The sequence below is a fragment of the Pan paniscus genome, chromosome 4 (assembly GCF_029289425.2).
Source record: "Pan paniscus chromosome 4, NHGRI_mPanPan1-v2.0_pri, whole genome shotgun sequence".
Taxonomy (NCBI): Eukaryota; Metazoa; Chordata; class Mammalia; order Primates; family Hominidae; genus Pan; species Pan paniscus.
Window position 1 is genome coordinate 22,116,220 of NC_073253.2, and position 19,601 is coordinate 22,135,820.

Below are 19,601 nucleotides of genomic sequence, written 5' to 3' on the forward strand. Positions count from 1 at the left end.
GTCAATTCTTTAGGGTTATCTTTTCTTTTTCTTGCCACCTTGGGCATCAGAACCTTGATTTTCATCATAATTTGTGTCCACCTAGCTCAGATAGCTAGCTGAAACAATATTTGAAAGGGCTATAAAATTGCACAATTATAAAGAGAGTTGAAAACCTTAATTGAATAAAATAGACCCTACACAAGACACAGGAATGTGTGTGTGTGTGCGTGTGTGCGTGTATTCTGAATATTTGAGATTAATTTAATTTTTCTCCACTAGGAACTAGTAAACTAGTAGAAGGTAGTTTAGAGAATTTTTTTTCTTTTCTTAGATGCTCTAAAGTTATCTTCTTTTTTGCCCAGCTGTATTAATTAGGTTACTCGAAGAGTCAAATACACAATCATTTCAATAAAATGTGGTAACTTCTACAACTGAGATGTATATAAAGATCACAGGGAAGGAATCCCGAATTTGGCCTGTGGGAACCAGAGAAATTTCTTCACAGAGTAAACTTTCAGTGGAGCGCTGAGAATGAGAAGGTGTTTTCTACATGTGCAAGTGGGAGTGGGGAATCTTAAACTGAGTGAATGGCATTGATTCAATTACTTACCCACTGAACAGGCATTTATTGACCATCTTCTGCATGCCAGAAACTTCTACATGTGGTGGATGCTGTGGGTACAAAAATGAAGATATAGTCCCAGATATCAAGAACTTGCTTGGGGAGAAAGACACAAGTAGATGATTATAAAATAAGACTGTGGGCCGGGCGCAGGGGTTCATGCCTGTAATCCCAGCACTTTGGGAGGCCGAGGCGGGCGGATCATGACATCAGGAGTTCAAGATCAGCCTGACCAACATGGTGAAACCCCATCTCTACTAAAAATACAAAAATTAGCCGAGTGTGGTGGTGCCTGCCTGTAATCCCAGCTACTCGGGAGGCTGAGGCAGGAGAATTGCTTGAACCTAGGAGGCGGAGCTTGCAGTGAGCCGAGGTCACGCCTCTGCACTCCAGCCTGGGTGACAGAGCAAGACTTCGTCTTAAAAAAAGATTGTGCATGGATGCTGGGTCAGTGGCTCATGCCTGTATTTCCAATGCTTTGGGAGGCTGAGAAAGGGGGATTGCTTGAGACCAGTGTTCAAGACCAGCTTAGGTGACATAATGAGACCCCATTTCTACAAAAAAAAATTAAAAATTAGTTGAGCATGGTGGTGTGTACCTGTAATCCCAGATACTCAGGAGGCTGAGGTATGAGGATTGCTTGAGCCCAGGAGGTCAAGTCTGCAGTGAGCTATGATTGCACCATTGCACTCCTGCCTTGGTGACAGAGCAAGACCTTGTCTCAAAACCAAAACTCAAAAAACAAAAAAATGTATGTTCAGAGAATCAGAAGTATAATGGAAAAATAAAAAATGCGGTGAAGGTAGGTGAAAGCCAGCTTGGTTTGGTATGAATATACAAATTTATGAGGAAATTTGAATGCACTTAAGAGATAGTGGATTTTATAGTGTCTTTGATGGGAAACTCTTGAGAAATTTATGCAGTTAGGTTTGCTTTCATTTAATATAACAATATCACTTCCAACAATGTGAAGGGGACACATAAGATATGAGATGACTGTAGTAATTCAGGCAAGAAATAACGTACACCATGACTGGCAGAAGCAGTGAAGATGGAGAGAATAAAATATTTTATTCACTGATTTGATATAAGGTTAAAGGAGAAAAATACTTATAGAATAAATATAAATAAACACCAGGTTTCAGGTTTTGCAATGGATGGGAGACAGAACATGTAGACCAAATACAGTTTTGAAAGGAAGATGATGATTCAATATCCTTTGGCATTTTCAGATGAATATAATCTGAGAAATTAGAGTTAAGAGTCTGAAGATCAGAATAGTGCTATGATCAATTTAAGTTGGAGAGGTAGAAGAGAGCTGGTGGTAGATGATAACACTGCTTGATAAGTGTATGTAGGATGAGAAGAAAAGAGAGACAAGGATAGAATTTGGAGAAGCTTCAGAACTTAAAAGGAGGGTAGGAGATGCTGAGCTTAAAAGGATGCTAGAGAGCAATAGCCATAGAGAGAGAGGAAGAGAAAAAAGAGGGTTTCATGTTAGAAACCATGAGAGGACAGTGTTTCAGTGAAGGATTTAGCAACAATATTAGACTCCAGAGAGATCAAGTAAGGTAAAAGCTAAAACTATGGGATATTCTTTTTTTTTTTTTTTTTCCGCATCAGCAAATGCTCAGGCTTTATTTACAATGCCGACACTGCAGGGAATGAACAGCCTCCATCTGGGCCTCTCTGGTCAAAACCACCTTTTTGAGTCAGAGGCCCAGGCCCAGGCCTCCCAGATCATCGTCCTCTGCCCCGAAGCCCGAGAAGCTGATGGGCTGGCAGGCCAGGCTGGGCAGGTTCACGAGGCAGGCGGTCTGCATGGCACTTAAGTCAGGGATGGTCACCAACAGCCAAAGCTGGGGGTGCTGCCACAAAAGTAGACATGCGGGCACTCTGGGAAGAAGAACGGGTCGGTTTTGCAGAAGGGGTAACAACCTAGGGTGTCAGGGGTTGTGGGACTGATGTGACGGACCCGCAGTGTCCACTCCAGGATCTCCAAGTGATCCTCCATGCTGCTGTATCGGAAAATGTCACTCATGTTCTGTCCTGATGTCCCCAGGAATCTGACTCCATCAATGGTGGCCTGGTAAGGTTTGATGACTAGCTGGAGTGTGGAGTTAGGCAGTGGCCAGCAGGAACATGCAGGGGTGGAGGGGCTGCTGGGGGAGTGTGTAGTTGGTGGGATCAAACTCGCCTGGCATCACGTCCACAGGCACTGAGGAGCTCAGCTGCAGGAGGATCTCATCCAGCATCTTCACGGCCTCCACGCTGGCTGCCTGGGTTTTCTTGGTGAGGTACTTGGCCTTATCGATAGAATCTCTGCTCTGGGTGCTGTGGCTGAGGAGGTTGCCTTCAAGGACAACTCGGGAGACGTGGGCCGTGCTGAACTGCTCCCCTTCGTCCCTAAGCTGCCCCGTCACCACGTCCACCAGCAGCTGGGTGCCCAGCAGGCTCTCGCCTCCACCTCCACCCAGGCCCAGGCCAGACACCAGTAGCAGGAACCTATCTGCGTCAAGCAGGGGTGCGGGCTTGTTGGTGTGAGGTCAGCAAAGCAGTGGTCTTCCACCAGAAACTTCCCGTCGTCCCTCACGGAGCCAAACACGGCCAGGATGGTCCCTGTAACCAACTTTGACACGTCAATGGTGCCTTTTAGTTTGATACGCTGCAGTTCATCTTCCAAGACCAGCACGTCATCTGGGTGGATGTATTTGCTCCGAGGAGGCTGCGGGAGCAGGTTGTGCTCCTCACTGATCTCCTGCAGGATGGAGGGCTGCAGCGGCATGGACTTGAACAAAGTGCCCACCACACAGCGCTTCTCCCCGGGCTGCAGCTCGCGCAGCTTCTTCACTACCGCTCCACTGCCCCAGTGCTGCTGGGCCCGGTTCTCCAGGTAGGATCTCATTTGGATGAGGCGGGTGGCATACATATGGGCGTTCTGCGGGCTAAAGCTCTGTTCTCCGCGCGGCGCGCCGCATCCCCAGCTATTAGATATTCTAAATGGATCATTGATGGACATGACAGAAGTTCCTTTCTGCAGAATTCTGTGCACTTCTCTTTATTCCTCGACCCATTGTGACTTTCTGTGTGTTATAGTGGGTCAAGGAATAAACAGATATGCAAAGTTGAGATTTTGAAAGTGAATTTCCTTTCAAGTTATAGAAACCTGTAGGCAAACAGAAGAGCATATTTAGGGTAGTGCCTATGGGGTGTTTGCATGATTAAAGAAGACTCTTTTTTTTAAATTATACTTTAAGTTTTAGGGTACATGTGCACATTGTGCAGGTTAGTTACATATGTATACATGTGCCATGCTGGTGTGCTGCACCCACTAACTCATCTTCTAGCATTAGGTATATCTCCTGATGCTATCCCTCCCCCCTCCCCCCACCCCACAACAGTCCCCAGAGTGTGATATTCCCCTTCCTGTGTCCATGTGTTCTCATTGTTCAATTCCCACCTATGAGTGAGAACATGCGGTGTTTGGTTTTTTGTTCTTGCGATAGTTTACTGAGAATGATGATTTCCAATTTCATCCATGTCCCTACAAAGGACATGAGCTCATCATTTTTTATGGCTGCATAGTAGTCCATGGTGTATATGTGTCACATTTCCTTAATCCAGTCTATCATTGTTGGACATTTGGGTTGGTTCCAAGTCTTTGCTATTGTGAATAATGCCACAATAAACATACGTGTGCATGTGTCTTTATAGCAGCATGATTTATAGTCCTTTGGGTATATACCCAGTAATGGGATGGCTGGGTCAAATGGTATTTCTAGTTCTAGATCCCTGAGGAATCGCCACACTGACTTCCACAATGGTTGAACTAGTTTACAGTCCCACCAACAGTGTAAAAGTGTTCCTATTTCTCCACATCCTCTCCAGCACCTGTTGTTTCCTGACTTTTTAATGATTGCCATTCTAACTGGTGTGAGATGGTATCTCATTGTGGTTTTGATTTGCATTTCTCTGATGGCCAGTGATGATGAGCATTTTTTCATGTGTTTTTTGGCTGCATAAATGTCTTCTTTTGAGAAGTGTCTGTTCATGTCCTTCGCCCACTTTTTGATGGGGTTGTTTGTTTTTTTCTTGTAAATTTGTTTGAGTTCATTGTAGATTCTGGATATTAGCCCGTTGTCAGATGAGTAGATTGCAAAAATTTTCTCCCATTTTGTAGGTTGCCTGTTCACTCTGATGGTAGTTTCTTTTGCTGTGCAGAAGCTCTTTAGTTTAATTAGATCCCATTTGTCAATTTTGGCTTTTGTTGCCATTGCTTTTGGTGTTTTAGACATGAAGTCCTTGCCCATGCCTATGTCCTGAATGGTAATGCCTAGGTTTTCTTCTAGGGTTTTTATGGTTTTAGGTCTAACGTTTAAGTCTTTAATCCATCTTGAATTAATTTTTGTATAAGGTGTAAGGAAGGGATCCAGTTTCAGCTTTCTACATATGGCTAGCCAGTTTTCCCAGCACCATTTATTAAATAGGGAATCCTTTCCCCATTGCTTGTTTTTCTCAGGTTTGTCAAAGATCAGATAGTTGTAGATATGCGGCGTTATTTCTGAGGGCTCTGTTCTGTTCCACTGATCTATATCTCTGTTTTGGTACCAGTACCACGCTGTTTTGGTTACTGTAGCCTTGTAGTATAGTTTGAAGTCAGGTAGTGTGATGCCTCCAGCTTTGTTCTTTTGGCTTAGGATTGACTTGGCGATGTGGGCTCTTTTTTGGTTCCATATGAACTTTAAAGTAGTTTTTTCGAATTATGTGAAGAAAGTCATTGGTAGCTTGATGGGGATGGCATTGAATCTGTCAATTACCTTAGGCAGTATGGCCATTTTCACAATATTGATTCTTCCTACCCAGGAGCATGGAATGTTCTTCCATTTGTTTGTATCCTCTTTTATTTCCTTGAGCAGTGGTTTGTAGTTCTCCTTGAGGAGGTCCTTCACATCCCTTGTAAGTTGAATTCCTAGGTATTTTATTCTCTTTGAAGCAATTGTGAATGGGAGTTCACTCATGATTTGGCTCTCTGTTTGTCTGTTGGTGGTGTATAAGAATGCTTGTGATTTTTGTACATTGATTTTGTATCCTGAGACTTTGCTGAAGTTGCTTATCAGCTTAAGGAGATTGTGGGCTGAGACAATGGGGTTTTCTAGATATACAATCATGTCATCTGCAAACAGGGACAATTTGACTTCCTCTTTTCCTAATTGAATACCCTTTATTTCCTTCTCCTGCCTAATTGCCCTAGCCAGAACTTCCAACACTATGTTGAATAGGAGTGGTGAGAGAGGGCATCCCTGTCTTGTGCCCATTTTCAAAGGGAATGCTTCCAGTTTTTTCCCATTCAGTATGATACTGGCTGTGGGTTTGTCATAGATAGCTCTTATTATTTTGAAATACGTCCCATCAATACCTAATTTATTGAGAGTTTTTAGCATGAAGGGTTGTTGAATTTTGTCAAAGGCTTTTGCTGCATCTATTGAGATAATCATGTGGTTTTTGTCTTTGGCTCTGTTTATATGCTGGATTACATGTATTGATTTGTGTATATTGAACCAGCCTTGCATCCCAGGGATGAAGCCCACTTGATCATGGTGGATAAGCTTTTTGATGTGCTGCTGGATTCGTTTTGCCAGTATTTTATTGAGGATTTTTGCATCAATGTTCATCAAGGATATTGGTCTAAAATTCTCTTTTTTTGTTGTGTCTCTGCCTGGCTTTGGTATCAGAATGATGCTGGCCTCATAAAATGAGTTAGGGAGGATTCCCTCTTTTTCTATTGATTGGAATAGTTTCAGAAGGAATGGTACCAGTTCCACCTTGTACCTCTGGTAGAATTCGGCTGTGAATCCATCTGGTTCTGGACTCTTTTTGGTTGGTAAGCTATTGATTATTGCCACAATTTCAGCTCCTGTTATTGGTCTATTCAGAGATTCAACTTCTTCCTGGTTTAGTCTTGGGAGAGTGTATGTGTCCAGGAATTTATCCATTTCTTCTAGATTTTCTAGTTTATTTGCGTAGAGGTGTTTGTAGTATTCTCTGATGGTAGTTTGTATTTCTGTGGGATCGGTGGTGATATCCCCTTTATCATTTTTTATTGCGTCTATTTGATTCATCTCTCTTTTTTTCTTTATTAGTCTTGCTAGCGGTCTATCAATTTTGTTGATCCTTTCAAAAAACCAGCTCCTGGATTCATTAATTTTTTGAAGGGTTTTTTTGTGTCTCTATTTCCTTCAGTTCTGCTCTGATTTTAGTTATTTCTTGCCTTCTGCTAGCTTTTGAATGTGTTTGCTCTTGCTTTTTCTAGTTCTTTTAATTGTGATGTTAGGGTGTCAATTTGGGATCTTTCCTGCTTTCTCTTGTGGGCATTTAGTGCTATAAATTTCCCTCTACACACTGCTTTGAATGCGTCCCATAGATTCTGGTATGTTGTGTCTTTGTTCTCGTTGGTTTCAAAGAACATCTTTATTTCTGCCTTCGTTTCGTTATGTACCCAGTAGTCATTCAGGAGCAGGTTGTTCAGTTTCCATGTAGTTGAGCGGTTTTGAGTGAGATTCTTAATTCTGAGTTCTAGTTTGATTGCACTGTGGTCTGAGAGATAGTTTGTTATAATTTCTGTTCTTTTACATTTGCTGAGGAGAGCTTTACTTCCCAGTATGTGGTCAATTTTGGAAGAGGTGTGGTGTGGTGCTGAAAAAAATGTATATTCTGTTGATTTGGGGTGGAGAGTTCTGTAGATGTCTATTAGGTCCACTTGGTGCAGAGCTGAGTTCAATTCCTGGGTATCCTTGTTGACTTTCTGTCTCATTGATGTGTCTAATGTTGACAGTGGGGTGTGAAAGTCTCCCATTATTAATGTGTGGGAGTCTAAGTCTCTTTGTAGGTCACTCAGGACTTGCTTTATGAATCTTGGTGCTTCTGTATTGGGTGCATATATATTTAGGATAGTTAGCTCTTCTTGTTGAATTCATCCCTTTACCATTATGTAATGGCCTTCTTTGTCTCTTTTGATCTTTGTTGGTTTAAAGTCTGTTTTAGCAGAGACTAGGATTGCAACCCCTGCCTTTTTTTGTTTTCCATTGGCTTGGTAGATCTGCCTCCATCCTTTTATTTTGAGCCTATGTGTGTCTCTGCACGTGAGATGGGTTTCCTGAATACAGCACCCTGATGGGTCTTGACTCTTTATCCAATTTGCCAGTCTGTGTCTTTTAATTGGAGCATTTAGTCCATTGACATTTAAAGTTAATATTGTTATGTGTGAATTTGATCCTGTCATTATGATGTTAGCTGGTTATTTTGCTCGTTAGTTGATCCAGTTTCTTCCTTGTCTCGATGGTCTTTACATTTTGGCATGATTTTGCAGCGGCTGGTACCGGTTGTTCCTTTCCATGTTTAGTGCTTCCTTCAGGAGCTCTTGTAAGGCAGGCCTGGTGGTGACAAAATCTCTCAGCATTTGCTTGTCTGTAAAGTATTTTATTTCTCCTTCACTTATGAAGCTTAGTTTGGCTGGATATGAAATTCTGGGTTGAAAATTCTTTTCTTTAAGAATGTTGAATATTGGCCCCCACTCTCTTCTGGCTTGTAGGGTTTCTGCTGAGAGATCCGCTGTTAGTCTGATGGGCTTCCCTTTGAGGGTAACCCGACCTTTCTCTCTGGCTGCCCTTAACATTTTTTCCTTCATTTCAACTTTGGTGAATCTGACAATTATGTGTCTTGGAGTTGCTCTTCTCGAGGAGTATCTTTGTGGCGTTCTCTGTATTTCCTGAATCTGAACGTTGGCCTGCCTTGCTAGATTGGGGAAGTTCTCCTGGATAATATCCTGCAGAGTGTTTTCCAACTTGGTTCCATTCTCCCCATCACTTTCAGGTACACCAATCAGACGTAGATTTGGTCTTTTCACATAGTCCCATATTTCTTGGAGGCTTTGCTCATTTGTTTTTATTCTTTTTTCTCTAAACTTCCCTTCTCGCTTCATTTCATTCATTTCATCTTCCATCGCTGATACCCTTTCTTCCAGTTGATCGCATCGGCTCCTGAGGCTTCTGCATTCTTCACATAGTTCTCGAGCCTTGGTTTTCAGCTCCATCAGCTCCTTTAAGCACTTCTCTGTATTGGTTATTCTAGTTATACATTCTTTTAAATTTTTTTCAAAGTTTTCAACTTCTTTGCCTTTGGTTTGAATGTCCTCCCGTAGCTCAGAGTAATTTGATCGTCTGAAGCCTTCTTCTCTCAGCTCGTCAAAGTCATTCTCCATCCAGCTTTGTTCTGTTGCTGGTGAGGAACTGCATTCCTTTGGAGGAGGAGAGGTGCTCTGCTTTTTAGAGTTTCCAGTTTTTCTGTTCTGTTTTTTCCCCATCTTTGTGGTTTTATCTACTTTTGGTCTTTGATGATGGTGATGTACAGATGGGTTTTTGGTGTGGATGTCCTTTCTGTTTGTTAGTTTTCCTTCTAACAGAGAGGACCCTCAGCTGCAGGTCTGTTGGAGTACCCTGCCGTGTGAGTTGTCAGTGTGCCCCTGCTGGGGGGTGCCTCCAAGTTAGGCTGCTCCGGGGTCAGGGGTCAGGGACCCACTTGAGGAGGCAGTCTGTCCATTCTCAGATCTCCAGCTGTGTGCTGGGAGAACCACTGCTCTCTTCAAAGCTTTCAGACAGGGATATTTAAGTCTGCAGAGGTTACTGCTGTCTTTTTGTTTGTCTGTGCCCTGCCCCCAGAGGTGGAGCCTACAGAGGCAGGCAGGCCTCCTTGAGCTGTGGTGGGCTCCACCCAGTTCGAGCTTCCCAGCTGCTTTGTTTACCTAAGCAAGCCTGGGCAATGGCGGGCGCTCCTCCCCCAGCCTCGCTGCCGCTTTGCAGTTTGATCTCAGACTGCTGTGCTAGCAATCAGCGAGGCTCCGTGGGCGTAGGACCCTCCGAGCCAGGTGCGGGTTATAATCTCGTGGGGCGCCGTTTCTTAAGCCTGTCGGAAAAGCGCAGTATTCGGGTGGGAGTGACCCGATTTTCCAGGTGCGTCCGTCACCCCTTTCTTTGACTCAGAAAGGGAACTCCCTGACCCCTTGCACTTCCCAGGTGAGGCAATGCCTCGCCCTGCTTCGGCTCGCGCACGGTGCGCGCACCCACTGACCTGCGCCCACTGTCTGGCACTCCCTAGTGAGATGAACCCGGTACCTCAGATGGAAATGCAGAAATCACCCATCTTCTGCATCCCTCACGCTGGGAGCTATAGACCGGAGCTGTTCCTATTCGGCCATCTTGGCTCCTCCTCCTAGTTCATGTTCTTTTTTTTTTTTAAATTATATATTTTTTATTATATTTTAAGTTCTAGGGTACATGTGCACAACGTTCAGGTTTGTTACATATGTATACATGTGCCATGTTGGTGTGATGCACCCATTAACTCATCATTTACATTAGGTATATCTCCTAATGCTATCCCTCCCCTGTCCCCCAACCCCATGACAGGCACCGGTGTGTGATGTTTCCCCTTCCTGTGTCCAAGTGTTCTCATTGTTCAATTCCCACCTGTGAGTGAGAACATGCGATGTTTGTTTTTTTGTCCTACGGTGATAATGTTCATAGGTTTGCATAGTGAGGGAGAAGGAACCATGGAGAAGGGAGGCTGAAGGGTGAATAAAGGAGTGGGGATAATTGAGTGAACAATAGCTCAGAGAGGCAGAGGGATAGAGAATGAAGTTGCTGATTCGTTTTTGCTTGTCCCATGCTGTTCTTGTCCCATAACACACTGAACTGGGCAGGACGCCTCTTTGTAAAACCTGAATATTAACTTGGTTTCTATATTTATCTCTGCAGTGTTGAATTGAAAGAAACACAGTCTAGCCACCAAAAAAGTAAGTATATTTTTTATTGGTGTCCCTCTAAAAATACCCAGGGCAGGGATAGTACCATCCTAACTTTGAGCATCTCTTTCCCTTAACAATTTTTTTTTCACTTATTACAGCTGCATTTACTACATTTTTCCATAGTGTATTACTGGACAACAAAACAGACTACCCTTCCTTTTTCAACCTTTGTCTCTCTTCCCAAAGTCACATGCTTTGAATCTGGCATAAAAATGTCTCCTGCTCCCTCTCTACTTTCCAAAAGAAGTTTGCCCTGTTAGGGTGAGGACTTGATGATGGGATGGAAGAGAGCAGAGAGGCACAGGGAAATAAGAGGAATTAAAGCCAAAAAACTGACCCACTAGTTGTCAAACTTGAACATTCATCAAAAACACCTGGACAGCTTGTTAAAGCACCTGTTACTGAACTGTACCCCCAGGGTTTCTGATTCACTAAATCTGGGGCGGGGCCTAAGAATTTGCATTTCTTTACATTTCCATGTGTTGCTGATGCTTTGGGGGACCCACTTTGAAAAAATCACCCAACTAGTTCACTTAATAGGCAGCAAATCAGAGCAGACTCGGGAGCAATGGAATAAGATTACTAACATGAAGTATGAGACACAGTCTTTATTACAAACAAAAGGGCAAGTCTGCTTATTAGAAGACCTGAAACAAGATCTGCTTGATGCTGAGCTCCTGACTGGCCCAGGGTCATTTACGCCTTGCAGGGCTTCACTGGGTTCACAGCTTGAGAAAAAGGTACATATAGGAGTGGTAGCTGGCTGAGCCAGGTGTTAGGACTGGAGGGATTCAAAGATGGACAGGGAGGCAGACTTTTACAAATTATTTTTACAAAGGACAAGCAACTGAGGCAAGTGAGGTAAAAATTAGTATTTCAATATTTTCCCCAGAGAGTCTCAAGAAGTTCTGTGACACATTCGAATGTAGTTTTGCAGCCAGACATAATTTTCTGACCCTTTAAATGACTTTTTTCACCTACAATGTATCTATTTACAAGGTATCTATTTACAAGCAATTATGTAGTTTATGAGTCTAATGTCTATGTTAGCTTTACCAATATTGAGAAGTAATAAATTCCCAAAGGCATGTCTTAATCTATGTAATTATATATAACTTTAGTGAAATTGAAGCCATACATTTCTAATTCAAGTTAAACAATCAAATTTCCATATTGTTGAATAGCTAAACAGATTTTATGCTTATGATATCCCTTAAGAACTTGTTAATGTACATTTTACAATGTTGTGTTCCACAGAAAACATTGACTTATGTCCAGGTAAACAGATGCCAGAGCAGGGAAGAATATTATGGGAACGAGTCTTTATTTTCATAAATTCTCATATAATTTTAACACAGGTGAAAAAACATGTCTCATTTCCCTTAAGATTTATCTTTTCTAAGTAAGTGGTATTTAGAATTCCACATCATGTTGCTGTATCTATTGCTATGCAGTTGAGCAAGTTAGATTGTAAGGAAATAACTGTATTGGAGAGAAGAAAAAAACAACAGACACATAATCACCTAAACTTTGGACAAATCTCTGAAATGGAAGCCAATCTAGCAATGAAATCACAATGAAATTATAAATTTATGGAGGAAAAGCTGGGAGGTTAATTTTACCCCTTAAAACCTCAATGAAGCACAAAATTCAGGGGAAAAACTAATAATTATGACTAAGAGTTGTAAGATTTGGAACATCAACTCAGCAAATGAAGACATTACCACATGGCAGACATTAGCCAATAAAAGGCATCCAATCACTCTAAAATGAGCTCGTAACACAAAATGTGAGCACTGTGGATTTCCAGAGAGGTGGTGCATTTATTAAAAAAAAATCCATTTATTACTTTCTACAACTGAACTCATCCAATGCACATTTACTGAGCATAGACAATGCGTGAAGAGCACAGACAATGGGCTTGCACTTTGTGTGAAGTGCTTAGGATGATTAAAGAATGTGTTAGATACAGGTCCTGACCTTAAGGAGCTTACAGTTTTTTTAGAATGTGTGACTGAACGGAAAAGAGATGAATAAATAACCATAAGATAAGGTGAGACACCAAAGATGAAAAACAACTCTTATAAGAAGGCAGAAAAAGATGTGTGTGAGAAACTGGGGAGGAGGCGAAATTTAGGATGACCTTCAGGGAGGAGAAGAAACTGAACTGAGCTTTATGGCATGCATAATAGTCTTTGATTTTTTTATTTTTAAAATTTCTTAAAGCATATGCTATATCACTACACTGAAAGTGCCACAAAATACACTTACAAGTGGCAATTTGATGTAAAACCAACACACTTTAACATGTGAATCAAAGCATATTATATAGGAGTATAAAAAATTGGTGGATATGGGTGGTATACCAGACAGAAAGTAAGTTAGTTTATGTACCAGCAACAAACCTCTCCTGTATCTCAGTGGCTTAACATCTTTACAGTTTATTTATTATTTATACAAAGTTGGCTGCAAGTCTGCTCACTCTTTAGCAACTGTTTGCCATGCAGTGTCTCAGGGACCTTCTCTCTGGTATTATCATAGAGCCTCCCCTGTGATTGCTGTATCAGGAAAGATAGTGCTAGTGGATTCATCTTGACCCTTAAATACTCTGGCCTGAAAGTGATATATGTGGCAATGAGTCACAGGACATTGGCCAAAATTAGTCACATAGCCGTGAGTGTCTTCAAGTGTTCAGAGAAGTGTAGTCCTCCTGCATCTTCAGATGGTGTTGGACGCAGGTGGGATGTGGCAGAAGATGAGGTTGGAATGTCAGGATTAAATCAGATTCTGAAAGACCTAATGTGGTTTGATAAGAAGTTTCACCTTGGTTTTATATGTAGTGGAAAAACAAAGGTTTTGAATAGGGAAGATACAATAGGCACTGTGTAGAAAAATGACTTTGGTAAAAAGCACAGAGTTGTTTGGTGGTAGGCAGAATCTTTAGAAGACTCATGAAGAAGCTGGAGCAAGTAATAGTGTTCAAACCAACACAGTATTAAATAGCAGCATGCCTGGAAAGGATGAAATGGATTCAAGAAATTTTCACAGGTAGGTTTAATTGGAACTACTTGATACAATGACTGAAGGAGAAGGAAGAGTTAAATGTAATTCACCTTTCTTTCTTGGTTTACTGAGTGGGTGGTGATGTTAACTGATGAGATAACCATTTACCCAGAAGCAGCAGAAGGCTTGGGGTAAACTTGATTGTGATCCTTGCAAGAAAATCACCTGGAGATACTGACCAAGCAGTCACAAATACATTTTTGAATCAAAGAAGAGAGGCTAGAGCTAGACATGGAGATATGGAAATACAGTAGTACCCCCTTATTCTTGGGGGATATGTTTCAAGACCTCTGGTGGATGCCTGAAACAAAAGACAGTACTGAACTCTATACATACTATGTTTTTTTTCCCTATACATATATGTCTGTGATAAAGTTTAATTTATAAATTGGGCACAATAAGACATTAACAATAATAACGAATAATAGAACAATTATAACAACATACTGTAATAAAAGTTCTGTGAATGTTCGCTCTCTCTCTCTCTCAAAATATCTTAATATTTCCAGGCCGTGGTTGGCCATGGGTAACTGAAACCCTAGAAACCAAAACTGCATATAAGGAGGGGCTACTGCACTTGGCCTCAAGATGACAATGGAGGCTGTGGGGTTTCCCGGGGAGAAGAGGCTGAGGATGAAACTCTGGGAAACCTTCACTGTGTGAAAAGGTGGATGCAAAGCCCAGGTCTGTTCATTTCTAGAACAGAAGCTTTGTATTAGACTAGGGCTGCTGTAATGGAGTACCACAAATGGGGTGGCTTAAACCACAGACACTGTCTCACAGTTCTGGAGGATAGAAGTCTGAGATCAAGGTGTTGGCAGAGTTGGTTCCTCCTGAGGGCTGTGAGGGAGAATCTGTTCCATGCCTCTTTCCTGGCTTCTGGTGATTTGCTGGTGATCTTTGGTGTTCTTTGGCTTGTAGCTAAGTCACTCCGATCTCTGACTTAATCTCCTTGTGGTGCCCTCCCTGGATGCATGTTTGTGTCTGCATTCACATTTCCCCTATTTATAAGGGCACCAGTCAGATTGGATTAAGGCCCGCTCTAATGACCTCAGTTATCTTGATCATCTGCAGACACTATTATTAAATGAAGTCACATTCACAGGTCCTGGGGTTAGAACTTCAACATATGAATTTTGGGGTAACAAATTCTATCCATAAAAGGCTTCTTCTACCCCTCCTTCTAGCATGATTTGGAGTAGGGAGAAAGAAGCCAGACTGCAATAGGCTGATAATTAATAGGAGATTTAAAAAAAGCCAAGGCTGGGAATGTAAACTATTTATTTGGAACTATATCCATTACAAGTCAAATGATGAGGGCAGGGGCTCCATGGTTGATACAATTTCCAGAACAAACTACTTTACAGTTTGCCAAAGAATCATTCAAAGTCTATGGTATATTAAGAGTGCTTGCTTGCTGCAAGATTCTTTCTTCAAACTAAAACACATGGGCTTGCTTGTTTGGCAAAGAATGCATATATCCCTAGAATATGAGCTAGTAATCATTTGCTTTGCATTTAGTGTAATGTGCTCTTTTCTGATGAAACTTGGAAGTTTGAGTTTGAAAAATGATGTGTCTAAGAGAGTATGGACTAAGCAATTTTAGATATGGCAGAGCAATAAAAAACATTCTTGCCATAGATTCATTGGAGGTGCAAGGACACAGATTAACCTTGGGAGGTATATTATAGCATTTATTTTTTCAAAAGAATGGAAAGACTTGGTATTTAAATTCTTGCTTTCATTTGAGGAAGGAAAAATATAAATCTTGGGATGTCTGAAAAATATTAAAATGTTCACAGAATTAACCATCAGTGATAATATCAAATGTCACATTTCTACTCCATCACGTATTGGGAAAAACTAATGTAACCCAATGGTGGCATATCAGGATTTTCCCCTAAGCATTATGGTGTGTTAATTTTCTACCAAAAATTTTGGGTATTAATATGGGTATACAATTTTGTTTTGGGTCTTAGACGAGGTGGTTTTGTGATTTGCAGTTGGATTTAACATAAAAACAAAGGAACTGAAGTATTTTTGTAACAGAATTTTAATAGTATCTATCTTTCAATGACATTTGTTTACCCTCTTTTTTTTGTTTTAAAAATGAAACATGTTGAGAGAGAAACAATTGAATACATTTTTCCTAAACATTATACATTAAAATCAGTGATGCTTCTACAGCAATCATATTCTGAAAGAGCACTTTCATATCTTATGGGTTCTTTTATACAGTTCATATGAGTGGAATATACTGTTCTTGGGAAAAAATAATGAAAATGTAGACAGATATTGAACTTATCTCTACTCTGATGAAAGTTCAGTGCTTGTAGCTGATTATGTATGATACGTTTTCCATAAACAGGCACAGAGTGACCCCATTGGAAATTGAGCTTGCAGGGTAATTATGCTCAGTATTGTTTCCCTATCATGCATGCCTGATTATTCTTCCTCCAGTTGGTCTTGGAGACTTCACTGTTGCTTCTGAACCTGGTACTAGGTACCGAGAGCTTTCTTTTTGGTTTGCCTTGTTTCGACAAGTGTAACAGCATCCCTCCTTATTTCACCCACACTTCTACATTATTCTGAAGGCAAAAGGATTAAAACTTGTTTTATGAGAAAACACTAAAAATGTTAACTCAGAAGAAGGTCTGTGAAAATAACACTGGACTTGGGATCAGAAAACTTAGAATCATTTAGGTGTTATTTAGCCTTGTTAGTCTACTTACGCGCTGCATTCTTGGACAAGATATTTGACTCCTTAGTAATTCATTAATTCAGTAAGCCATTAACTCATTCATCTACTCCTTTTCACCAAGCATTTATTGAATGTTCCCTGTGTATTAAGCACTGCGTTAAACTCAGGATGGTAAGATACAAATCAGGCATTCCTTTAAAGGTGTTCACAGATAAATTAGGAGGATTCAAAAAATTATGATAGGAATGATATGTTATAATAGAGATAATCATTAGTAGAATGGAATGATTTCTATTGCTCTTTTTACTTTTATAAGTTTATGGGTCTAATTCTATAAAAGTTCTAAAAGTTATTCACATACCTTTTGACTTTGGGAAAAAAACAAACCTAGAGATACAAAGATAAAAAAGTAAACCTGTTCCTGTACTTAATGGGCCACTGGTTTAGAAGGAAAATGGATGGGTAACTGAATGCCTGTGTGTGTGCATGTGTGTGTGTATACCTCATTTGTGTCTTTGGAGTCCTTGGCCTACAGCATTCCTCCATTACTGCAGGCATCCTAGCTTGCTGGACTTTAATTTATTCAAAGTAAGGAATTTGAAGTAAGTGAGTGGCAGCATGTGTGGTGCTAGGTGGAGTAGGGAAAGAGAGACAAAACTTTGTAATTCTCATTTCCACATGTGGGTCAAAATGGCAAGGGACATCAGAAGGGCCAGAAAGCAATGAGACTCCAGAAAATTACTTGGTATTCCTTCCTTAACACAAAGAAAATTTATAAAAAGTGTAGGCAGTCCACGCTTTACAGAAATATATGGCCAAAAAATGAGTCATAATAATGAATGTTTCTTGTTTTCTAAATGGCTATAGATGCCATTTAGGCCCTAGTAGAGTAATTACCTTATAAGACTGAAAATTCTCTTTAGACAGTCTTGATGGTTAATACATACTACTCTAGAAGTCTTCTTCAAATACTTTTCAACCATGGTTTTAACAAAAAGAACTAATAATATTTCTACAGGTAGACTTTTCAAAAATGTAATAGAGATCATATGATTGACATATTTCCTGTGTTTAATCACACAAACATAATCCAACTGAGGAATTTCAGAGTTAATACAGTGAATTAGTTTCAAAGTATTGGAAGGCTGGGGCACTGATTGAGTAAGTTTATCTAGAAAGTAGTACCTATATTAAGGCACTACTACCCATAGGCCTAGAAATCCAAAGGAGAAGGTAGTGTTACCTAGACTCCATATGCAGGTGAGATTGCCGAAGTTGAAATTGGGTTACCTGAGTAGAACTTGGAGCCACATATACCTGTCATTGTTACGGCTGCTGAAACTGCCATTAGAAGCTGGGAATAAAATGGCCTCTTTCTTTCTTCAGTTTTCTTCCAGTGCCTGCCTTCCACTGGCAAAAGCTAACAGAAAGTCAAGGGAACTTGGGAAATATAGCTTTGCTGGCTCCCTTTCCCTGAGGTACAAAAAAGGCAGAGAAGAACAAAGGAGGAGCCGGGAGACAACACCCCCTCCAGAACACATCTCATTGTCTCTTCTGTCTAATAATCTGTTAATTTTCCTGAAACTCTCCATCACTATGATGCAGTGAAGGGAAGAGTGAGTTACACTAAGTGAAGGAGCAAGATGTAACATAGCGACAGCTCCTGAAAGAAGAGAAAGGAAATTAGGCAGAAGGGTCTGAGAAGAGGGAAAACAGAAAAGGCATATGAATGGCAAGGGGTCAGATAAGAGTTTCATCAAATGTATGCTTAATAGGGCTCAAACCCTTTGGGTTGGAGTAAAATGAAGGCTAACAGAAAAATCTAGCTAAAATTGTGGGGTTCATAGATGAGCGGAGGGGTTAGGTTAAGCTTGATACTTGCTTCAGTTTCTATCTTGAGAACTTTTCAAATTCCTTGAAGAAGTCCCATGTTTATCATGGTACAACACCAATATGGCAGCACATGATTGGTCAATTAGAAATGCTGAAGGAAGCATTAGTCAAGTGGATTAAATAATGCCCCTGGCTGCCCATGGCCCATGAGGTTATCTAGGGATTTCATAATTTCTGGAGTCTCCTATTATTAAGGGAATCAGTGCAATGCAAGAAGCCTGGGGTTGGGACATGGATGCCACAGAGTACAGGGAATGTGATATAGGAGGTTACCGCAGGATCTAAGGACTTTGGGAATAGTTGCTACCATGACCCCCACTTCCCCCTTTCCACATCCCCAAAGCACCAGGCAGTACAAAGCACAAAATACTGGACACTAGAACAGGGTGCTCGATAACCTGATACAGAGGGGAACAGACCAGCAGAGGCCAGCAAAGACCCAGATGCTAGTATGTAAGTCAGAGGCCCTTTCACCATCACCATGAGAACACAGGATTATCCTTTTATACCCAGAGAGGATCTTGGGAAAGAGAGAAGGAGGTAAGATCACCTGAGAGGGAGAGAATCAGCTTTCGTACAGAGTTTTAAGCAACGTTTTTATTTAAAAAAAGAAGAAATTGAAGTTCAAACTGGAAGATTAAAACATGGGTACACAAAGCAAGATAAGGTGAGTTACATGGCAGTGGGGGGAATTCATACTGTAGAAGCTTATTCTTTGTCATGTCATGTTTCTGATATTATGAAAGATGTACTACTTATAAGTACATAATTGGTTATAATGAAAGTTAACAACATTTTTCCAATTGAACCCTTTTTAGAATAGAAAGTTTAAGATTTCAGGCTGGGTGCAGCGGTGCCAGCCTGTAGTCTCAGCTACTCAGGAGGCTGAAGTGGGAGGATCATTTGAAGCCAGGAGTTCAAGGCTGTAGTGTGTGATGATTGTGCCTGTGAATAGCCACTGCACTCTAGCCTGGGCAACATAGCAAGACCCAGTCTCTAAAAATAAACAAATAAAAGATTTCAAACGGTCTGTGATATATAAAGTAGAATAGTCCCAGAAAATTAGTTACTTTCAAATTATTGTTATTTATTATTTCCTGTGATATAACATAGTTAAAGCTAATTTTCAGGAGGAAAGTTTCATTTTGTAATTATTCATTATTTACACTCTGATGGGGATGGGATTTGGTATTCTTAAGACTCTACAGAAAACATGACCTTTTGTTCCGAGAAGCTCATAATTGAAAGTGATTCATTTATTTGCAAACATAGGGTTATTGTAGGAACAAAAGGATAGTCTTTATTAAAGTTTATAAGCCAAAGGATATGAGATTATTTCCATCCATCCCCATCTTTCCATAATGCTTTTGTAATGGGAACGAATATTAAAATGATCCATTCTTGTCTAAAAAGGTTATATTCAGATTTGGACAACTTAATAAATAATACAGAACTCCTAGGTAACCCACCAACCATGGGAT

General features: G+C 40.8%; 1 pseudogene; it reads right to left on the reverse strand.

The window, feature by feature from the left end:
• Positions 1-1,920: 1,920 nt before the first annotated feature.
• LOC100983675 (DNA polymerase delta subunit 2-like) lies at positions 1,921-3,623 on the reverse strand (annotated as a pseudogene).
• Positions 3,624-19,601: the final 15,978 nt, after the last annotated feature.